Genomic DNA, 22,254 nt, shown 5'->3' on the forward strand with positions numbered 1-22,254 from the left:
TTACATGGAATAGCTTTTCCTCCCCTACAAAGTGGATTTGAATACAGTACTTAGAAAAATTCTTCCCCTGCCAAAAAAGGTCCTTCAATCTACTTTATCATTTTTGTTTTGAAGAATCAATCTGGCCCATCTCTCCCCTCCCAAGTGACTTTCCTCACTCATATAATCATTTTCTTCATAAACACCCTTTTATTGTCTCCCAGAAAAAGTAAAGATTTAAAACATCATTTTTAAGGTACATCCAAGATTTCATAGCAATATTTTATTTGTGTTCACAGTGCAAGATAAATCTGACTTTCTCAATATTTTTGGTCTTCATATGGCATCTGAAACAGTTGTTCATATTCACACATTTATGTTTCACCATATGCATACTGTGTGCAGCTCTGTTGTTCTAAAATATTTTATTGGTTTTCCTTTATATCTCAACTTTTGATGGGTGTCCTTGAAGAACTTTCATGAAAAAAATGTAAATGTGAATGATTCATTCATTTTGAACATATGTAACTATTTTAGGAGATTTTCAGGAGATTTTACCCTACATGGAGTACACTGTTCTTAGCAGGGAATGTGCTTTGTATTACTATTCTACTCACAGCTGGATGCTGCAGATGTATTAACCTTGTAAACATGTACTTTTTCTATTCTGTGCTTACTTTAATACATTATTGATATGTACTAGACTGTGCTGAATTTTGGTGGTTGTCAAAGACAGTCAATAATTTTATAAATTTCACTTTTGTGGATAGTTAAGTATAACATGGTTTAGTATAAAATCTGGTCTTCCTCTGGATTTCTAAGTCACTAGAAGAATTTCTTGGCAAATTGATTGTTCCTGGCCAGTTTTGTTAGTTGTAAGGTAGAAGCCACCCAGTCCTCTCCCAGTGTTTCACAGGCATTTTCAGACCCGGATGCTATTATAGTTCCTCCTCTAGTTTTCCAGTAGAGAATTCCTCTGTGGTCCAGAGGTTCGAGAGAGAGAGAGAGAAAAAAAATTTCTCCTCAGAGGAATTGAACCCTTATTTTAGAAACTTCTGACAATCTTCAGAACATTCCATGTGGGTGTCTTTATGTTTCTCATAGTATGACTTATTGATTCATGGTGTCTCTTATTAAAGAAGCATGAATGTATCACTAGCTGTTACCAGAACAAACAGCTGTAGAATGTAATGACCCATCCTATTTCTAAATTTACTTCTATCAGTGGATAATTTGTGTATAGGAAAAGGTGTGGAAGTTTTTTAATTGTTAAAAACTAGAATACCTTTCTACCTTTTGTAGTCTTTAAGATTTCATAATAATGGTTTTAATGTAATTACTATCCACTATTATGTATTGTGTTTAAACAAGACCAATCAGTGAAATTTTGAATGTCAATAGTTTTTTGTTAGAAATGCCCTTTGAAAATGTTAGAAAATGTAAAACTTTACCTGTGACAAGGAATAAATTCATGATTAGAAGAATTATACTGTTTTTCTTGTGCAAATAATACTTAAGGCAGATGTTCAGTCTTACAGTGATGTTGGAAAGCATATTTTATGCAGTCTAAACACTATTTCTGTATTAGATATTTAAATGCATGAGGATAAATTCTAATTGCTTTTTGTTTAAAACAGAAACATAGAAGAAGCATTAGCCCCAGTTTGTATAAAATGTCTGCTGCAACTGAATTCATGATAGTTCATGAAAACTGAAAATCATTCCAATTTTGTAAAACTGCTGCTACTGGTTTTATCAATAAAGTTTTAGCAGATGGCTTATATGTACATGTGTGAAAATTTTTTATGTTAAAAAAGCATACAGTTTTGCAGCATCAACATGCAAATCTTATGGGCCTGGATGATACTGCTTATTTTAGTATATACAAAAACCATTAACTTCAAAACCATACCAACTGCAGACATATATTTTAGAACTATAAGCATTACATGTATGATCCATGCAGTTCATTTGGTTTCAGGGCGCTGTAGGCTTTTATGGTGAACACATATACAAATCAACATATATCAGTTCAAATGCTGGCTTGAACATCAGGTAAGGAGCTGTATAAATGTAAGGATCACCTGAATTAATTAAATTGCATCTAAAGAGGATTCTGAGAAGGCAAAATGCAAAGTGTAGGTGTTCATGTAGAAAAGTGTATGCAATTCCTCATTAGAGAAGCCCTTGTCCAGAACACTTTCCCCTCTATGAATACCCAGTTCTCGTACGTTTGCAAGGCTCAGATGCAACAAGCTAGAAGTAGAGGGAGCTGAGCTATTATATTCAGACACCTACATAGCACTCAAAATATGGCTGACATCCCCCAAACAGAAAAGCATAGAGAAAAAGTTCCATAGATGATTCTGTGACAATTTTTAAACAATTTTAAAATTCTGTATTAGTTGAGGTAATGTTACCTGTTGTAATAACCCAAAATGTCAGTTGATTCACATAAGAAAGGTTTATTTCTCCCTAATCTGGGATGTTTTTGGCCAATCAGCTTTCTTTCTAGCAGTATCTCAGGGGTTGAGTCTTCTTTTGTGATTTAGTCATTCAGAGTCCTTATGGACTTTGAAGGAATGTATTGCCATACAAATGGGGGAGGAAGAAAAGACATGAGGATCGAATGATGTGTTTTAGGCGACAGGCTTAGAGGTGCCGCTCTTCACTTCTGCCCAAACTCCATTGACCAGAACGAGTCCAATGGTTCCACTTATATTTAAGAAGGCTGGGAATTGTAGTTTATTTGTATACCCAAGAAAATGAAACAGTATCAGTAAGACTCTTGTTAAGTCAGTATCTGGCATACTTACATTTAAAAAAAATTATTTGAAATATTGTGGTACTGGTGATTATTTATGAAAAGCTTGCCAATGGCAAACTTATTGGTTGCTTAAGTTCTTTCTCACCCACGACAGCACTAGAACTCTATCGGCTGATTAAGGGTTCTACTTCTACTTGTACATCCATAGTCACCTTAGATTTAGACCATTTCAACACTATGAAGGAGCATTGTTGCAGAGAAAGACCATTTGAGTTCACATTTCCAAAGCCACAGGGCAAAGAGTTTTGAGCTGGTAGGCTGAGCAAGGTTGACCGTTTCTATGTGTGTATGTGCACTAGTAGATACATACATATATGGCATACTGGAAACATTAAAGCAAATATAACTATAAGCAAAGGAAGAATAATGCAGAGGAAACATTTTTCCATACATGAATCCTAGAGTATGTCATCTGGAAAGCTTAAACTTGGCAAATGATTGCTATCTTGTAACACTGCTTCAACACAGGCTTACCCGTGCTGAAATGTTAAAATAATTGAGATAGCCATCTATGACTCTGGTTCTTTGGTTCTTTTTGTCTTTTGTAGTAGTTAAAAAATCCTGTGTAGCATTTTATTGATAAGTCAAATAAGTCAAATCACATGATATGTATTGTAAGCTTCATCGTCTCTTTATAGTTTCCCTGGGGTTGCTCCAGAAAGATTCAGAAATAGGCTCAAGGGGAAGCTTGGGTGACATTTCACAGTGCTGATAAATTTTAATGTGCATTCCACTCCGTAACAAAACATCTGATTCTTTTCAGCAAACAGATAAGAAGTAGGAGACAGGATTGGCATTATATCTATGGTCATCTCAAGGAGGGACAAGATTGAGTGATGAGAAGATTAGAAGTTGGATAAATTCTAAGGTAGGTTTTATGGAATTTTAATATGTATTTTAAAATCCAAAATTGTTTAATGAAAGACCCTTCTAATCTTACAAGGAGAATTGCAGAATTTATCAAATTGTATCTGCAGACATAAATAACCTAGTCAAGATGAAAATCATACCTGTTTTCTAATTCCAGTTATGCCGTCAAGGAATCCTGTGATCTTGGATTACCTTGACCTTTCTTTTGTGTCTTCCAACATCTGTTATATCTTGAGGTAGTCCCAGAGGAGGAGGGAATTTGGCAATTATTTGTTGAGTTAAACTGACAATAGAAAAGATTTCCTAGGCTATTCAGATAAAGTATAACCCTAGACATACCATCCATGCTGGTCAAATTAGCTAGCTGCTCCCAAATACATTTTTTTCTCCCTAGAGGTATAGCATGTGATTATGGAGGCTGCTTTTACCTGAGGTAGAGGAGTATTTTAAGGAAAAATGAAACAGTTCATCTCAGAGGACTCACAACCACTTTAGAGGGTGAGGAAAGACGAGAATTAGGAAAATATATAAATGACTTTAGGTGAGTATTTCCCAATGCTATTAAAATGCAGGTAGTGACCTTTATAAGATGTTTTGAAAAGGGGGAAGAAAAGTCGCTTTATAAACACAATGTCTTGTTAAGGGAATAAAACTATTTTCTGTATAATAGACTTTCCCCCAGCCCCCCTCTTGTGCTTGAGTAACTGTAAAGACAGCAACTAGTGGCTGCCTTCAAGGTTAGTGTAAGTTCATGAACTGATAGCTACGTAGCTGAGGTGAAAACAGGGACCTCAAACCAGGTAGGTGGATTCATCTATTCCCATGTGTTCTTGGTTACCTTTGATGTACCAGGCACTGTGTGCTAGACACTGGGGACACAGTGTTAACCAGGTGCACTAGCTTAAAATCTGGTGTGATGAATATTGTGAAATAGGATTGGTAGGGTGAATTGGGAATGTAATTAAGGGGCTAATGTAGTCGGTGGGAGGCTGTCAGGAGAAGCTGCTACCAGGAAGTGGTATTTAAGCTGAGACGTGAAAGCTGAGTAGGAGTGAGCCAGGTAAAAGGCAGGCACATTAAGAAAGAAGAAACGGCATGTACAAAATACCTTAGGCAAGTGAGACCCTTCCATATTCAAGGAAACTGAAAAATGTCCAGCGTGACTGGACCTTAAAGAGCGAGGAGGAGAGTGTTTTGAGATGAAATGGACGAGAAGACAAGGCTGATTGAGATATCAGCTGCATCTTGCCCTTATTCCAACTAAGAAGGAAGTAGCAGTGGTGTACTTCTGGCTAAGACTATCTCCTGGATTTGAAGTGTACCCATCCCAAAGCCTGCTGTCATACCCGATAGCTGAAACTTTATCATCAGATCTTCAAACCACTGTGGCTTATGATTACTTCTTCAGACAGTTCGATTTTAGGTTGCCAGCTTTTTAAATCTTAGGGCTAACAAACTGTTAGCTTTGCCGCAGGTGTTCAGTAGGTGCTGAGAGAGCAAGCAGGGGGACCTGAGAGTGGTGGGGCCACTGGTGTAGCCCCTTCAGCCTCACAGACGGCCAGCCACCACAGGAATCAATGTAACACTGCACAGCAGCCCTGCCCTGGCTCCAAAGACGGCAACTTTTCTTTCTAATTAATTCCCAGTAGTGTTCTCTTCCTTCCAGGCCCTGGCATGACTCTACAGGGAACCAGGGAAGTGATGTGTCTCTTCTTTGGTGCGATTCTCCCTCTGAAGATAGCTTTGGGCAACATTTCTCTACTAGATTTTTCATCTTCCCTTATTCAATTTGGCTTACTGGCTACCCAAATTGCCCGCTTTGATGTTCTAATTATCCCCCATCCCCAAGAAAACAGCCCTATTTAACAACAACAACAGAAGCAATGTAAAACATAAAAACATAGCTTGAGTGAGATATGAAAAATGATGCAACCAATTGGGTAAATTTATAGTAAAGTGTACATGTACACTAAAGTATACTAAAGTGCTAAAACAAGCACACCTCTAGTCTCCTTTGTGAAAAATACCTTTGCTCTTCTGCATTTTCATTTTAAAGAAGTTTACATGTTGGCCTGAGGTTTTAATTAGCTGTTGGACCAAAATGAAGACTTTCTAATTGTGTGAAGGACGTGTTTTAGACCACAAGAACATTTTTTTTTACTTAATCTGAGGCACCCTGCCAGTAGGCAGCCAAAGACAACGCCAAAAGGAATGAGACTCTGGGCTGATTTTTATGGATTAGTTAATATATCCCTCCTCAGAATCTATCAAGTGCTCAAACCTGCAGACACAAACACGAACATACTAGGGAGGAGAGTCCCAGAAGGCAGAAAATCCCGTACTGCTCATCCCCAAACGCCTCACCCCTAGTCACACCCACGAACTCATCCGGTTCTCCCTTCTCAGCGCCCTGCTCCAAGGCGAAGAGTATCCCAGAGGAAGCATCGGGGTCTAAAACAACAACAACAACAACAACAACAACAACAACAACAACAACAACAAACACTGAGCCAAACCCTGCTGCTTCCTCAGTCGATGAAAGTGCCGCCCCACCCCTCTCCCCAAACCGGATATGGAGCCAAGGCCTGCAGCGAGTGACCTGCCGGTGGAGGCGCGGGGCCGCTCACCTACCCAGGCCCGTGGCTCTCGCCCCGCCCCAGCCTCCCAGTCCACTCCGCCGGCCCCAACTTAAGCGAGCGCAGTCGGGACCCCTCTGTTGGGGCTCTTTGTTCGCCGCCCCTCGGCGTTCCAGCTCTCAACCTTGCTCCCAGCAGCCCCCGCCAGCGCACTCGACCTACAGGAAAGTTGCTCCCGAGCTGTGGAGGGGCGTCATCGCCTCCTAGCAACGCTCCTAGCAACCGGGTAACATCTGCTCCCTGTGGTCCAATGCGAGCGGAGAACAGCTGCGCGCCCGCCTAGAGCTGCGAACCCGGAGTGAGAGGAGCTTCAGAGACTGGAGGGACGGACCTGCAGGAGCCAGGGCTGCCCGCCGAGCTGCAGTTGCCGCTGCTGCCGCTGTCAGTGCCCTACTGAAGAGTGACAGCCGCAAAAGCAGAAGTGAGCACCGAACCCCGCGCCTCTACCTAACAGGTGCATGCGCCGATCTGGTGAGTGGACCCAGCTCGCAAGGTATGTCTGGACCCATCCAGCCAGATGCTTTCCTCCGAGCTCAGAAGGGACTCCTTTCCTTGAGGGGGATGACAAGGACGTGTTCCGGGATCCCACCCCGCCCCCAGTCATTGAAGAGTGGCCAGCTGCTGGTCCCAAATGACCTGATTTGATTTTTTAAATGTAAACCTTGGGATTGGTTCTTGGGTGAAGATTCCCCTGCTCTTCGCTATCAGGTTAGCGTTCGGAAGTTTTCAGTCCTTGTTTATCCGTTGACTTCGCTGCCTATATGCGGCTAGGCTGGAAGCAGCAAGCGCCCATTGAAAGCCTGTGGTTAAAGCTCAAACGACATAGTGTAGTCTTGACTAATTGAATCAACACGTATGGATAGCAACATTCTTTTTAGGTCCTCCTCTGGAAAGGGTCCATTTGGCTAAGAGCAGCCGTTCACTGTTACTCAACCTCCTGAAAAGTAACCATAGTAACTCACCTCTCTTTTGATGGGATCCTCCTTATTGGCTGCCTATCTTCCTTTGGAAAGCGCATCTCTCTAAATTTAGAAGATGATGAGATCCGTAAGCATACATCCATGTAGAAAAGGTGCAGTTAAACATGGCCCTTTAAAGAAATGCTGTCTTCAAAGAAAAAGTAGCATTTGGTGATTTCAAATCTTGTAAGAAAGAATGTGCATTCCAAAGAAAGACTGGGTTCATCTGTTTAGTTAACTCCTGGTTTGTTACTTTAGAGGGAATACTTCCTGAAATTATATAAAATCTGGTATTAAAACTTAAGAATGACTCTGATTTTTTTTTTAAATCAGCGTACTGATAATCTTCCAAAAATAATCTCCCAAGTAAATAACTGGTAAGATGAGTTATTCAGTTGTTTCCAAATTTCTTAGGATAGTTAAGATTTCTCATGTTTAAACTTAAACCTGTAGAACACTGAAGTGATTGTGTGTGTTTGAAGGCTTATCTATCTATCTAGTCCAGACCAACCCCATCTCAAATATCTTAGATAGTATCCTCCTGTTGCAGGCTTTCTCCTGACTTGAGAACCAGTTCATGTCAGTGCAGTCCTGACTCGCCCGATGTTATTTGTGTCTGTCTCCTTGTTTCAAGATCTCAGGTAACCATTCATGAGCCTGAGGCTGTGAGAAATGCTCGCTGTGCAAAGGGGAACTCTCAGCAGATTTTCTGAAACTGTTCTAGAAATACACTTTTCGGATTGATTCAGCATTACCAGGTAATTGCTAGCTTAAAAGAAATTACTGTTTAAATATGTATCCAGAGAAATGAATGCTAATGTAGCATTACCATAACTTAGAAGATCAATATAAGGGGTTGTTTATATAGATGGTTGCTGGGTAGAAGTCAATAGAGGTTTTCTGTAAAAAGGACATTTGTGGGCTGGCAGATTTTCCTCTCTAAGACCCATGTGAATAGGGTGGGCCAAATTAGGTAGCCTGGCTCCGGGAACATGCCAAGCGGAAGCCTACTGAGCACACGAGTGCCTGTTTGAATGAAGGAAGTGAAGAGAACTCTCCAAGTTGCAGAAAGAGATTATTATGATGTTTCAAATTTAATTTGCATAAGGTCATGATGATAGAAACCTCTGAGGGTTCAACATTTTAAACTCAATTTTCAAGACTGAATACATCTTAAATGAGTATTCAGTCCTCCAGCATTTGTAACTTTCACATGTCCTGTGCCCTTTCCGTAGGTAACCAGCCTAGCAAATAACAATCAAATTTATAAGAATAGACCATGCTGCATTTCATCCCATTTCTTTCCTCCCTTTATAAAAATAAATAATTGACAATTTTTATTCAGAAACCTATTTGAAAATTTATTCTGGTCTAGTGGTACAGATTTATGAATACCATGAGACTTTAAGATTATTGATCTCTGTAGCCACTTATTTAAATATCTGTAGTTTAATCATTTTAAGCATTAAAGATTAGCATTTGAACTGTCAAAAATGTTTGTTTTGTTAGCCGTTAGCACCATCCACCCTTCTTCCTTCATTTATCATGCTGATTGCATTTTATGGTGAGAAACAACCTAAGGAGACCAATAATATTTATTGTCATCTGCCATGAGATGTATACAGAGTTCCACACTAATTTTTATTTAAGGATCTAGTCACCCTCATCAATCTGAACACCAGCTGCACTTGTATATGTAATGGATTATAAAGAGAGCACGCACTTAGGAGTATAAGATTTGGATAAGGCTGAGATCAAGCCGGTTAAAACTAAATCAAATTAGAATTTCAGTCTTTTTACTCATATACTCTATTTGGAAGTTTTTAGGTATATGTGAAAAATTCTATGTTCAGTTTTATGTCATGTAAACTTCATGGAATTTAGAAGATGCTTTGATGCACAGAGAGATGTTGAAAACTTTTATCAAGAGGTTGAGGCCCTTCCCTCCATACCTGGGCTCCCTACTGATGACTCATGTCAGCTGGCATCCCAACAATAACTCTAAAGCCAAGGCATAATCAGTTCAGATTGCTCTGTTTGTCAAAGCAATATGCCTCAGAAACCTAGAAAAAGCAAAACTGCTAACTCTGAAGCAGAGGTAGGAGTACATTGACCACAACAATTTAGCACTAACACGAAGGAAGGATACTTTTGAGTTTTGGGAGAAGCCAATCCTTGTGGATTCTTTTTTTTCCTTTTTCTTTTTAAGTTGTTTATCGAAATAGTGTTAATACATTAATGTTTACCCTTTGTAATCTAACACCAGTTTTTTAATATTTTCTTTTTTTCTAATTAAATTTATGCAAACAGGCTAATAACAGAGCCAATCCAATTCACTGCAATAATTCTCAGATGGGGTGAAGGGGTGGTGGAAGGATATTACTGAAAAGCACTAAGAGCTAACCAGTATTGTGCTCAATATTGTAATACAGCCTTATATTTAGAAAACAAAAGAATGACAGAAAGTAAAGTGCAGCAAGAAGTCTTCTTGGTAGAAATATAAGAGTTATCTAAATATCAGTGGTCCGTAGAAGGACAGGAGGAACAAGTTTGAGGTTGGGAAGTCCACTCTGCATGTGTATTTCAGAGTATATATTATTTTCAAAGTGCTTAGGAAAAGGGAGCATGAGTAAAGAACATGAAGAAAAGTTGGGAATATTGTAAAGAGAGTCAAGACTCAAGAGCCTAGAACCTCAATTCTGCCTCCATGTGCTGCTCATTTTACTGCTTTATGCCTCATTTTCTCTCTATCTAATGTGTGGTATAAGACTACAAGCTTAAGTAGATTGCTTGAGCTCGAACATAACACAATTTAATGAAGCATCTATAGCTCTTTAGGAAAAGCTTATTTTATATTCATGGGTACATGTGCAGGATTGTTACAAGGGCGAATTGTGTGTCACTGGGGGTTTGGTCTACAGATTATTTCAACACCAGGTAATAAGCGTAGTACCTGAGAGGTAGTTTTTGTATCCTCACCCTCCTCCCTCAGGTAGGCCCCTGTGTCTGTTCTTTGTGTTCATGTGTACTCAATGTAGTTCCCACTTATAAATGAGAACATGCAGTATTTGGTTTTCTGTTTATGTGTTAGTTCTCTTAGGATAATGGCTTCCAGCTCCATCTATGTTGATGCAAAGGACATGATTTCATTCTTTTTTATGGCTGTATAGTATGGCTGTGTGCTATTCCATGGAAGCACCTATAGCTCTTTAGTGAGAAGGTACCCTGTGAATGAAAATTATTTCACCACTAGAGCTACTCCAGGTGAAACACAAATCAGGTACCACCTGAGTGAGGGCAGAGAGCCACCCAACTCCAGGCAAATCCTCATGTGTTTTAAAGTGAGTAAAATTAAAGATTAGTTCAATCTTATGGTTTTTTATCCATAAGGGTTTTTTATCCCTTCTGGGATAGCAGAAGCAACATTGGCCCAGACAGATGTTTTTGTTAATATACTGAAGCATGGAGTGGTGGTGGTGGTGATATCAAAGTGGAAGACAATGTGAGTGATATAGATCAGGTACTTTTAGAAAGGCCACTGTTATCTATAGGTTAGGGATTAAAAGTCTTTTCTTTGAGTACCAGTCCTGGGTATTGAGGGAAGTTGTAGTATCTCTCTAGCATATCTCTAGGTATGGATTTCTTGGAACCCATATACTGCAATGTGGTTCCAAGAAAGCAATTTTCTTCCTAATTCATTTCTACTTTCCAAGGTAAAAGATGGGGTAAAAGGGAATATCATTCCTCAAAATCAGGAATCCACTTCTAGGGGGTGGAAGATCACGGCATTTACCCGAGAAGCCTCCTGCACTTGGCCTCTATCATTAGCGGAGCCAGATCACGGCAGCAATTGGCTTTAGTACAGCATCTAAGGAAACTTAATGGTGTTCTGTTTGGTTCAGAGACCATTACCATGGGAGCAGGGTAGGCTTGTGGAACTGGTGGGGTTTTCTTTACTCTTCCATGCCTGTGCTTGGGGTTATCCCAAAGGACATGATACAATCTAGTACCAAACAATGCTGCTAGTATCTTGAGAAAGTCTTCTAAGTCATTGGCTCTCAGTATTCCTGGAAGTTCATAAGAAAGTCTGCTAGGAGCTGGAACTTGTTGGTAATTCTAAACTGCCAGTAAAGTCAATATTGTGCTTGGGGTGGATGATAAATCTGAAGAAACAGATTGTTCCATTGATTCGGAGATAAAACCTGGCACTGAGTTCCGCTACCATACAGGATATTATCCAGAAAGGTGCTAGGCAAGGGGGTTATGAGAGAGAAGAAAGATGGCTGATGGAATATTGTTAAACATCAACAGAGCCAAAGGTCTCCAGAAGGCACAGAACCATAGCCTTGAACTTTGCACCCATCTCCCTTCTTGAACACATTCGTGAATGCTTCATGCAGCCCGTGCTTAGCACTAAAGAGAGGACCAATGTCCTAGGTATAATATAATGCTGCCGAGCAGGATATGTACTTATGATTTCAAAATGAAATCACTGCAATAATAATACATAACATTTATCGAGCAGGAAATATGAGCCCATGCGACAGGCACTGAGTAACTGCTTTTTAAACATCATCTCTTCTAATTCCAGTAAAACTCAATGAGTTTGATATTGTCCCCCCGTTTAACAGTTAAAGAAAAGTTAGGCTCTTTGAGGTTAAATATCTTGGCCAAAGTCAGTAAGCAAATAAACTGTAGAGCTGATATTTGAACTAGGGCCATTGGACAGGACTAGAAGGTTATGCTGAAGTATTTTAAGCCGTGCAGCGAGACTGCAGAATATAGTTAACAGGGACAGATGGGGTAACTCTTTCTAATCAACTGTGGTCATGGCCCTTAAGGAAATATCTCCAGTAGCTTTGCCACCAGCAAAGCTTTATTTAGCTAGATAGGAACCATTGCTCTTTCAAAGGCTCATGCCAGGCTAACATATTACAAAGAAAAATCAGCAAGAGATTGTGAAGCTGAGGTGCCTGATTTATCGTAAACACAAGTCAGTTGTTGATCTGAGATGGAACCAACCTTCTTTCTCATTGATCAGCCTCCACCCCTTCTGTCTGTGGGTAGGATGCACACAACTAATAGGATGGTTTCAACTCTGTTTTTGGAATGTTTTGATTCAAATGTTGTAGGGAGAAAAATGAAAACCAAACTAAAATTAAGATATATTGAACTCATCACTTCTTCACCATATCTCCAGCTTTTCAGTCTTGGATAAAGAATGGATTACTTTGACAGGAGTTGTTCTTTTTACTGTGGTCTGTTATCTCAAAGTATTTTTAAATTAATTTGCTCATGATGATTCCTTAATATATTGTCTCCGGGCCATGTACCAAATGAAATCACCTGCACCATAATAGGATTTTCGTTTTCTGGAGGCAGAAGCAGAGCAATAAGGAAGAGCATTTGAGCAACCATTTGTAATTACATTTTAAATATTTATTTAAAGAATTACATATAAATTGTATTGCTAGAACTCTATTGACAGGGATGGTCACTCTGTTCCGTAACTTTTAATTTGTTGGTTATTGATGTTTTATACTCCCAAAGACACTGAGCCGGGCACAGATATTTTACGGGCCCAGAGGATATAGCATTAGAAACAGCTTGAATATTCAAGCCAGCATTAGCCATTTCACTTTCAGAGATAAATTTAGGCTCAGCCTAATTCAGTTCTGTAATTTACATACTGTTCTCAGAGCTCAGAACACTCAGAATAAGAAGACATAAAGTCATTTCATTTTTTTCTTGTCTATTTCGTCATCTTTATTTGAATAATAGGCTGGGTTGAGTTTGACCTTTTAGTTGCAGGAGAACTATAACAGATTTACACATGTTTACTGAATCATAACAACCAAACTTCCTTGGACAGTCAGGTCAGCTTTAATTAATTATCCAGATGATTACCTGTATGTTTCAAAAATAGTTTACACCTCCTTCACCCAAAATGCATGACCGATGGCAATACACCAGAGATATCTGGAGTTGTTATAGAATCTGTACTACTTTTTTTCAACTTGATCATTTGCAATATCTTCTCGCAGTTTTTTAACTTGCTGATTACAATCCAGTATTTTTGGGAGGCAGGGTGGTGGAGTCTTTGAGTCAGAGCTAGGAGGCCAGGCTGGGCTTTGTTTCTATGTGGTATATTTGTGACTCAGGCTGGGCTTTGTTTCTATGGGGTATATTTGTGACTAATGGCACAAATAAGGTCTACAATTTGATTGAGTATTTACTATATGCTAGGCACAGTGCCAGTCACTTTCTATGAATTATTTCAATGATCTTATGAGCCAGTGTTATTTCTATCCTTACTTTACAAATGAGATTTCTAGAGAGTTTATGTAATTTGCTCAAAGTCACACAAATAAGAAGCAGCAGAGCTGGAATTCAGACCACTTCCATCTGATTTTCAAAACCCAAACTCTTAGCCACATACCAGAATGTAAATTATTGAACTCGTCTGGGCTGTAATTTTCTTATCTGGACACTGAGGAGGCTCAATCAGGTGATGGATACATAGTTATCAGCTATGAATTTTTTGAGTTCTAATCCAGCCAAGCAAACAGATGTAGGAACTTATGTTTGCTATATATTTTAACCTAAAAGTGGCTAGAACCATCCTCCAAAATTGATACTGAAAACATTTTAAATAGCTAAACAGCTTGCAAAGAGGTAATTGTCAAACTGATACCAGCTGTGAAGGCTTTTCAGCATTTTAACAACCCATAGGGGTATTTTTTAAGAGCAATAAACTAAATGGCTAAGTGTGTTGCCCACGGAGGAGTTGAGACTTAAATCTAGAACTCCTGAGAATTTTATCTGTATTTTCAGGATCTGATACATTCAGTATCTTAGGCTAACTGGTTGATGATAGCCAGACAATCTTTATGAACCTTGGAATCATTTGATATGATTTTTTTTTTAATCTTGATCTGTTAAATAAAAATAACTTTCCTGGAGGTGCACTTGGGAGCCAGAACTATAAGTTTGTCATTTGGTTCTCTAATCTGCCACCTGCCCTCTCTTGTATCACTCATTAAAAGATTTTTAATTGGTCGTAAATGCTGTAGATATTGCATTACATGGAAGATAAAATAAGCAGACATTTAAAAAAGATACATATAAGAAAGTTATGTTTGCTTATGATAAAGTTACTCATCTCATTTTCTAGTCTTTCCTCACTGTCACCTACACTATAGTAATTCATTAGAACTTGTTAAAAAAATTAGTGACCTGCCCAGGTATAATGCTAATAACAGCCATTGATGCTTCTTAATGTGAACCCAGGAAAACTGACTTCATTGTTCACTATTTAGTTAAAATGCAGTCTGGCTTTGTTCATGAGGCTAAAGCATCTAAGCCAGTGTAGGGAAGCAACAGTAACAGCAACAATCAATCAAGCCAATTGCCTGACATTCTACTGATATGGCAATCAGCTGATTGACTGAACGTTCTGCTCTTAACTTGTTGCCATAGTACTACTACTACATCTGCTGAATGCTGCAAACGAGAGGCTCTCAAAATACAATCCCCAGACCAGCAGTATCAGCATCACCTGGAAATTTGTTAGAAATGCAAATTCACTGCTCCTAGCCCAGATCTACTGAATTAGAAACTCTGGGGGTGGGACCCTCAGAGTTTAACATACCCTCCAGATAATTCTGATGCTCACTAACATTTGAAAACTACTATTACATCAATTAGCTAAACAGTTTAAAAAGAAGTAAGTACAAGTAATTGTCACATGGGAGAACCCAAAGCTTAACCTAATTATTTGATTAAATCCTTAAAATATATACCAAAGAAAATGCAGTTTACTAAAAAACAGCCCCTGAGAAAACTGGTTTCTTTGTTCTCTATACAGTTTTGTTTTTCTTATTTCCTAAACGTTTGAAATCAGTGAAAACTCTACGTAAGCTGCGTTTGCTTACTGAATTCAGGGATTGTGTAAGTGTAGTAGCAACTGTTGTCTTTGCTTCAGTTCAGTTGTGAATTATCATGACATACTCATTTCTTTTAACATCAGATACACCAGTGTGTTAAAATGCTTCATTCCGTTAACAAAACATAACAACTCAAACTTAAGGCTCTCTTTGGTTGATAATCCACAGTGATGCCAGTGAAAAATTGGAATGCTTGGGAGTGATTTTGTATCTTACTGACTGAGGAAAATCATATAACTACAAAAAGTTGCAGGAAGCTTTTGTCGCTCAGGTGCCACTGAGTTGGAGGACAAACTAGAAAAAGAAAAGTCTTGAACGCATTTTAAATATTTAAGCTTAGAAAAATTTAAGATTTTAGAGAAAAACCATCAAATGTCTTGCTGTAGATTTATTTAACTAACACATAAATTATTCATTATTTTGTGAACTAAATGGTTTCAACACACAGAAATATTTGACGGTGTGTATTAAGAGTAAAATCAATTGTGTTTAAATATGAAGTTTCTTTCTGGCCTGGTCCCCTGAGGTTGAATGAGTATTGAACTGGACTCAATTTGTTTTCTAAATTCATTCAGTGCTTTCTCTAGGAAGCTGCTTGTCTTTAGCTTTTAGAGTAGATCTTGCCTCCTTTTTGTGATATGAGTGCCACCTAGAGTACATTCTGGGAACTCCCTTAAGCACTGCCTTTAAACTGAAGGATCACTGAAAATTGGCTTCTGGAACTCCATCCTTCCTTAAACCACTCAGAACCTCGGTAGCAACAGTATTTTAGAGGAGAAAACAAAGGTCTTCACTTTGAGTATTATGACAAGGCCAAGTCTGCAAATCAGAACCTTACCTAATTCTTTCATTTACTTAGAACATCCATTAAACCATGTGTTAGGATGATGGCTATACCATAATCATATCATAGAGTGTTTTGTCTATAGATACACTGTTATTTTTTTAAAGTGTAATTGGGCTATCAACTATTTTATGCCAATTTGATTAACCTAGTGACACTAAAAGTCCTCTCTATATTAGGCAGTTTAACTAAAAGAATGATGAAAAGTTTCTTATCTCCTCTCATTACATTCCATTTCAAATTTGGGTGTGTTTTGACATTAAATGGCATGAAATAAAATAGTATATTGGTATTTGATTTCTGAGGGGCTGCATAAGGAAATAAAGATAGGTATCCTCTCTAGAACATCTAGTTTGGGTCTGGATGGTGGTATTTTCCTGCCTGCCGGCTTTTCAATCACAGCTTCACCACGTTGAAGGGAGAACACCAATTTCCAGGATCACCAGTTTATTTTTACAGATAAAATTTATATTATAAGATACTATTTGCCACAATAAAATCTGACCTTTCCCCAATTCTTTTATTTGTTTAGCTTATCCAACAAAAGTATTAACATATACATTAACAACGTCGAAAGTAGCCTACTTTAAGAGAAAATATGCAGAAGAAGAAGATTTACATCAAGATTACCATGGGTATTTTCCAAAAGTAAGGGTTTATTTATTATTATTTTTTCATTTTTATGAGTGTTGTCAACAGTAAAAAGCTGTAGTTTTTGTTTTTCTAAATATAGATTTAATGATCATGTTTGCTTTCCAGCACCTGATATTACCTGAGGACAGAACTTGCATTCTCAAACTTTCTCTGGAGAAGCTCAGGTTTCTTGAAGACCCAGAAACCTACTTAAGAAGGTCTGTGTTAATTAACAATTTGCTGAGGAAGATACATCTAGAGACGGAGAAAGAGAGCTATGAATACTTTAAAGAAGCTCCCTGTTATAAGACTGCATATTCTGATACAAGAAAACGGCTGAAGTTTATGGTACAAGAATGCTGTTCTCAGTCTCTCTATTATGAAGAGCTGCATTCGTATCATATTGTGCCTTATGCTTCGGAGAATGCCATTTATGAAATGGGCTACACTAGCAGCCACTTGGAGCAAAATTCTCAGTTGCTTATTTATAAAATGAATTAAAGTAACTGTTAAGTCCATTGATACTTTGTTTCTAAATGCCTGAACTGTTTATAGTGAAGATGTTAATATAAGGCACTCATTACCAGTGCACTTGATATCAAAGATGAGATGCATGCTGAACTGATTGGAGAGAACAATGGTTATTACTCAGCAGTCCTTAGAATCATCAAATTGAATAGAAAATATGTTCACATATGATAAAGCGGTCAATTAGCGCTTTAGAAGCAAAGATTTTTTTTAAACATAAGATGTGTAGGAAGGGGCCTACATTAAACAATTATACAGGTGAAAAATTTTCTTTTACGCCCTGATTTCCAAATTCTGCCACTCTTACTAGAAAGTAATGAAAGTAACAGATTAAATTGATAATGCCATATCCCTGAGGATGAAGTGTGGAACACATTTAATTTTCTGTAAATGACATGAGGAAGGGCTGGTTCTTTCTGAAGTGCTTTGACTTGTCAAGCATTGTGCCAAATAATTGTTTGACACCATTTTCCTTTTACCATTAGTAGCAATTCAAGATGGGGCAAAGACACTGCAACTAAACTGCAACTAAACTGCTGAGTGTAATGACCAGATTACTCCAAACTGATCCATTTAACTATTTTGTGGGGAGGGCTTAGACTTTTCTCTTTAAAAGTGAAATTTAACAAAATAGCCTTGCAGATGGGCTTATCTTTAAATTCTACAGGTTGGTTAAAATTTGTGGTGGGCCTTTGGTTAGCAGTTTAAGTTGTATTTATTTATTTTTTTATAGGCTGTGAAGCTCAGGAAAAGGGTAGGCAGGTAAATTTGTTTTTAATGAGCTGATACTTTTTAGAAACCTTATCTGCAAAAATTAATGAGAACAACAAATTCCACATGATGTTATTTCTTCATCTAGCTAACAGTACATTTAAGGCTGCCTGGATGAAACTTTGCACTGATTTTTGTATAATAGTTGATCATTCACTATTTGACAAATTGTTTCAGAATGCCTTTGGTGGTGAAGTTTAGATAAGTCCTTATGTTTTGCAATTTGACAGATAATTATTTAACAAGTTGGATAGATTCACGAAATTGTTTGAAGTGGTTCATACTGTTCTTTCAGGTTTGAGTGATGTCTGATTTCAATGTCTGAAGTTTTGTCCTATGGAGCGTATCATTTAAAGAATTGTCATTAACTGATAAAACAGATTGGAAAAACTAGGTGCCAAAGGTGTATTTAAGAAAATACCAAAGACTCAAAGATGAGTGTTAGGAAGACTATGATAATGAAGATAAGAATCTAAAGTAAGGATTGCATAGGACATAAGAAGAACATGGTTAAAGGGATTTGGAATGATTTGCTCACTAATGTGCTTTCAGAACACTTTACACATAATAATCATAATCAAGGGCACTGCTTTAAATGAAGATACTACAGACCTTTAGGAATCATATGCCTTGGAAAAAAATCTATGTATGGTGACTTGTCAACAAAGTATCTTCCCTAGTTGGATGCCATCTTGTAACCAAGAAGACTTTCTTCTATTCAAGAGAAATTTGGTTTTAACAAATTTAAAAATTAACATGAATTTAATTTTTCATGTTAATGAAAACATGAATTCAGTTAGTATAAAGAGTATTGGTTCCCTAATTAGCCTGCATTGTTGAAGACCACATAGATATATTATTGATAAGACTGTGAGGCTTATGTTTAATTACTCAATCAAAGTAGGAAGAAATGCTTGAGAAGAAACTAAAAAATTGTAATTTAGATTAATTTTTAAAGGCAATTTAGTATAAATGAGTTAGCTTTGAAATACAGATTTAAATGTTTAAAAATTAATTTGAGGGCAAGATTTGATACCAAAGTTTCAAAAATTTTATTTCACTGCTTATAAAATACTTAATCAGAACACTTATTTTAAAAAATAAGATCTTATTTGAAAAACTCCAAATTTGATGGGATAGTTACACCATCATACAATTTTAAAGGTAGAATTAGCTTTCTAATACTTTAAAATGTTTTCTGAAATGAACATTTGACTTGGTTTAGGACAGTGTCTGTAAGTAAAAGACACCAATGCTAATAGATATGAATTACAAAAATGCCACATATTGAAATTGATTGAGGATTGAAATACATATACTTTGGCATAGAGAAGAGAGGAAGAGAAAAAAAATGAAAAAAGTGTGACATTGTAATATTTATTGTATTTAATAAATCTTGAAGAAAGAACTCTTGAGCAATGAACCAGTGACAGATATAAAAGCCTGTTTTATTTGATGACATCATTAACTGAGTTTTCTAATCTATACATTCATACATCGAGAAGGAACTGTCTTAAAAACCAGTTTTTTGTGTTTTTTTTTTTTTTTTAAGTTCTAGCATACATGTGCAGAATGTGCAGGTTTGTTACACAGGTATACACGTGTCATGGTGGTTTGTTGCACCCATCAGCCTGTCATCTACATTAGGTACTTCTCCTAATGCTATCCCTCCCCAGTGATATTTGTTAATATGCTTTTTAAAAAAAGTGTCTGCCTCGAAACAGGTAGTTAAAAAATATCTTGTAGGGCATTTAATTATTTTTTCCAATAAACAACACATAGATAAGGGGTTGACTAATGTTATCTTGATTTAGAAAATTTGTATGTAAAATGTGTAAACTTATCTGGGTTAACTAATAGACTACCGGCATTTTAGCATGGCAAACTAATCTATAGGGAGACCCACACACAGGCTTGCTTTGCTGACTACCCAGCGGGCTTTGTTAAGGAGCTGCAAAAGGTGGAAGACCAGTTACAACTTTTTTTTTTTTTTTTTTTTAAACCTGGACATCCTTTCTCTGGTGGCAAGAGCCATCCTTATGACAAGGAAGGTGAGATAGAAAATGGAGAGCCTTTGGTAATGTTGATCTTTCTTGTGGGTGTCCAACTAGCCTAAAGGCCAAGTGAAGAAGAAAATAAAAAAGTAGAAGAGGAAAAATAAAGAAAAGAGGAAAAAGAGGGCAGGGCCAGAGAAGTAAAGAGTAGGATTAGTAAGTGAAAGAAAAAGTTGCTTTGTTGTGTGGGGGGGTATTCTTGCTTGCTATACTCAATTTTGCTTTCCCGTGTCTGCTGTACACAGAACACCTGATCTCTGCAATGTATTTCTCCTTTCTTTCATTCACCTGTGATGAGTAAGACTAGATTCTTTTCAGTATATCTACTATTTGCAAAGTGTGAACACTGTAAAATATCCCTGAAACTGAGCTCTTTGGGTGGATAAGCAAAGGAAAAATAGAAAATAATTAAGGTTAGGGAAAGGCTAAAGGATAAGCCTGTGTGTAAATGGAAAATGGATAAGTTCAAATGCATTATCTGGTTTCAACATAACACCCAAGATTTAACAAACTCAGTGCTAGAAGACTTGAAAATAAGTGCAATTTACTACCATTATGAGCCAGGCACTGTGCTAGGGCTGGGGATACATAAGTGAATAATGCACAGTCCCAGAAATCAGATTATTTGGTTTTGTTTTACCAAATCCAAATGCAGTACCTGCATTTCCCTTTTCCAAACTGGGATGGCTATCAAACATGTCTTTCAAAAAGTGTTTGCAGGTGAGAAGATGCACAAGATGAAGAAAAGTTTTCCTGGCCCAGATCTTAGAAGGGAAGGAGAGGATACATTTTGCTTTACAGCATATTTACTGTTGGCAAAAAGCCACTATTGCCTAAGGGAAGTATGGCTGACCTTAGCCCATCCCTGGGGCATATCTTGTGGGTGTGGTAGGGAGACAAATCAGGTAGGGAACAATTCCTTCTCCCCTTACCTGTCTAGCTTCCATGTTCTTTTATGGGACAAGTCAGATTAATATTAATATTAAGGAGAGCCTTAAAGGAGAAAGAGAATCGATAAATCACAGCCTGAAAGTTGTGTATGTTGTGTGCAAGGTCAGAGGGGCAGGCTTCTTTAATTTGCCTTGTGCTGGTGAATTGCTTGAATGAACTTCAGTATTTCTTAACACCAGGTACTGAAGCCACCTTCCTTCTCTCCCTGTGGTTTCCTCTTTAAATCACATCCTGGCCCCAGTCTTTATAGTCCATTGTAAGTGGAAGTGATGGTTCTATTCTTCACCCCCAGCTTGCTCCCTATCATTGATACTTAGAGGAAAGTAACAATTTGCAGTACTGGCTGAACTCCTTTGGGAAAGTTTCTGGAGTGTATCAAATAAGAATTCATCATAGTAACATGGTCATTACTGGCTGAACAAAATTCTTTTTGAAACTATTGCACTTAGTCATTAAATAATTGTTTACTAAGGCAATCTTCATGTTTCCAGAATTCAGTGTAATAGTTGACAGTTGTATATGGCTCACAAAAGAAACTACTTAGGTTGGAAACAATGGAAGGTTGTGTATAATTAATCAGGTCCTGAATATTTATGTAACATATGGCATTTTAACTTATATGTTCTCATTCTCAAACTTCATTACTATACAGCAGTAACAAGACAAATTTCAGGTTTTTTTGTTTCTTTATTAAGTGGGCCATGTCTAAAAGTTGTTGCATTCCTGATTGAATGTTATGGACAAAATTTCCCCATTAAAGTAGTTTTGTCTTTCTCAAGGATTATCCTTTAGGGTTGGGTGGATTAAAAACATGACATTAGTGCTTCTTGTGCTTACAAGTCACTAGGGATCTTGTGAAAATGCAGATTCCTTTTAGTAGGTTTGGGATGAGGAATGAAGGTCTTGACCATCTCTCAAATGTCCCGGGTGATGTGGATGCTGCCAATCCATCGACCACACTTTGAGTTGGGAGAGTCTACATCATTGGAGAAATATGCAGACTGAAGCCTATACTCTTAAACTTTCAAAGACTCTGTGTTCTTGTCTGTGTTCTGCGGGATTTTTTTTCTTTTAAGAAATAAAATGCATAAAGTAAAATCAGCAAACCATAACACTAGTTTTCTACATTTGCCACAAATACTATAATACTTTGCAGAGTAAAATGCAAAGATTATTCCTCTTACAAGTTTTCTCTATATCAAGTGCAGGAAGGGAACATGGGTAGAGTCATGTACCATCACATGCAAATTTCTCTT

The 22,254-nt window shown here is 37.6% G+C and overlaps 1 long non-coding RNA gene across 1 annotated transcript; it reads left to right on the forward strand.

The window, feature by feature from the left end:
• The first annotated feature begins 6,549 nt into the window (after nucleotides 1–6,549).
• LOC105526056 lies at nucleotides 6,550–19,779 on the forward strand. Its single transcript, XR_001004013.1, has 4 exons — nucleotides 6,550–6,805; nucleotides 7,906–8,029; nucleotides 16,594–16,709; nucleotides 16,821–19,779. It is a non-coding gene; the product is annotated as an uncharacterized LOC105526056 (long non-coding RNA).
• The last annotated feature ends 2,475 nt before the right edge of the window (nucleotides 19,780–22,254 follow it).

The sequence above is a fragment of the Colobus angolensis genome, unplaced genomic scaffold (assembly GCF_000951035.1).
Source record: "Colobus angolensis palliatus isolate OR3802 unplaced genomic scaffold, Cang.pa_1.0 Scaffold57, whole genome shotgun sequence".
Lineage (NCBI taxonomy): Eukaryota > Metazoa > Chordata > Mammalia > Primates > Cercopithecidae > Colobus > Colobus angolensis.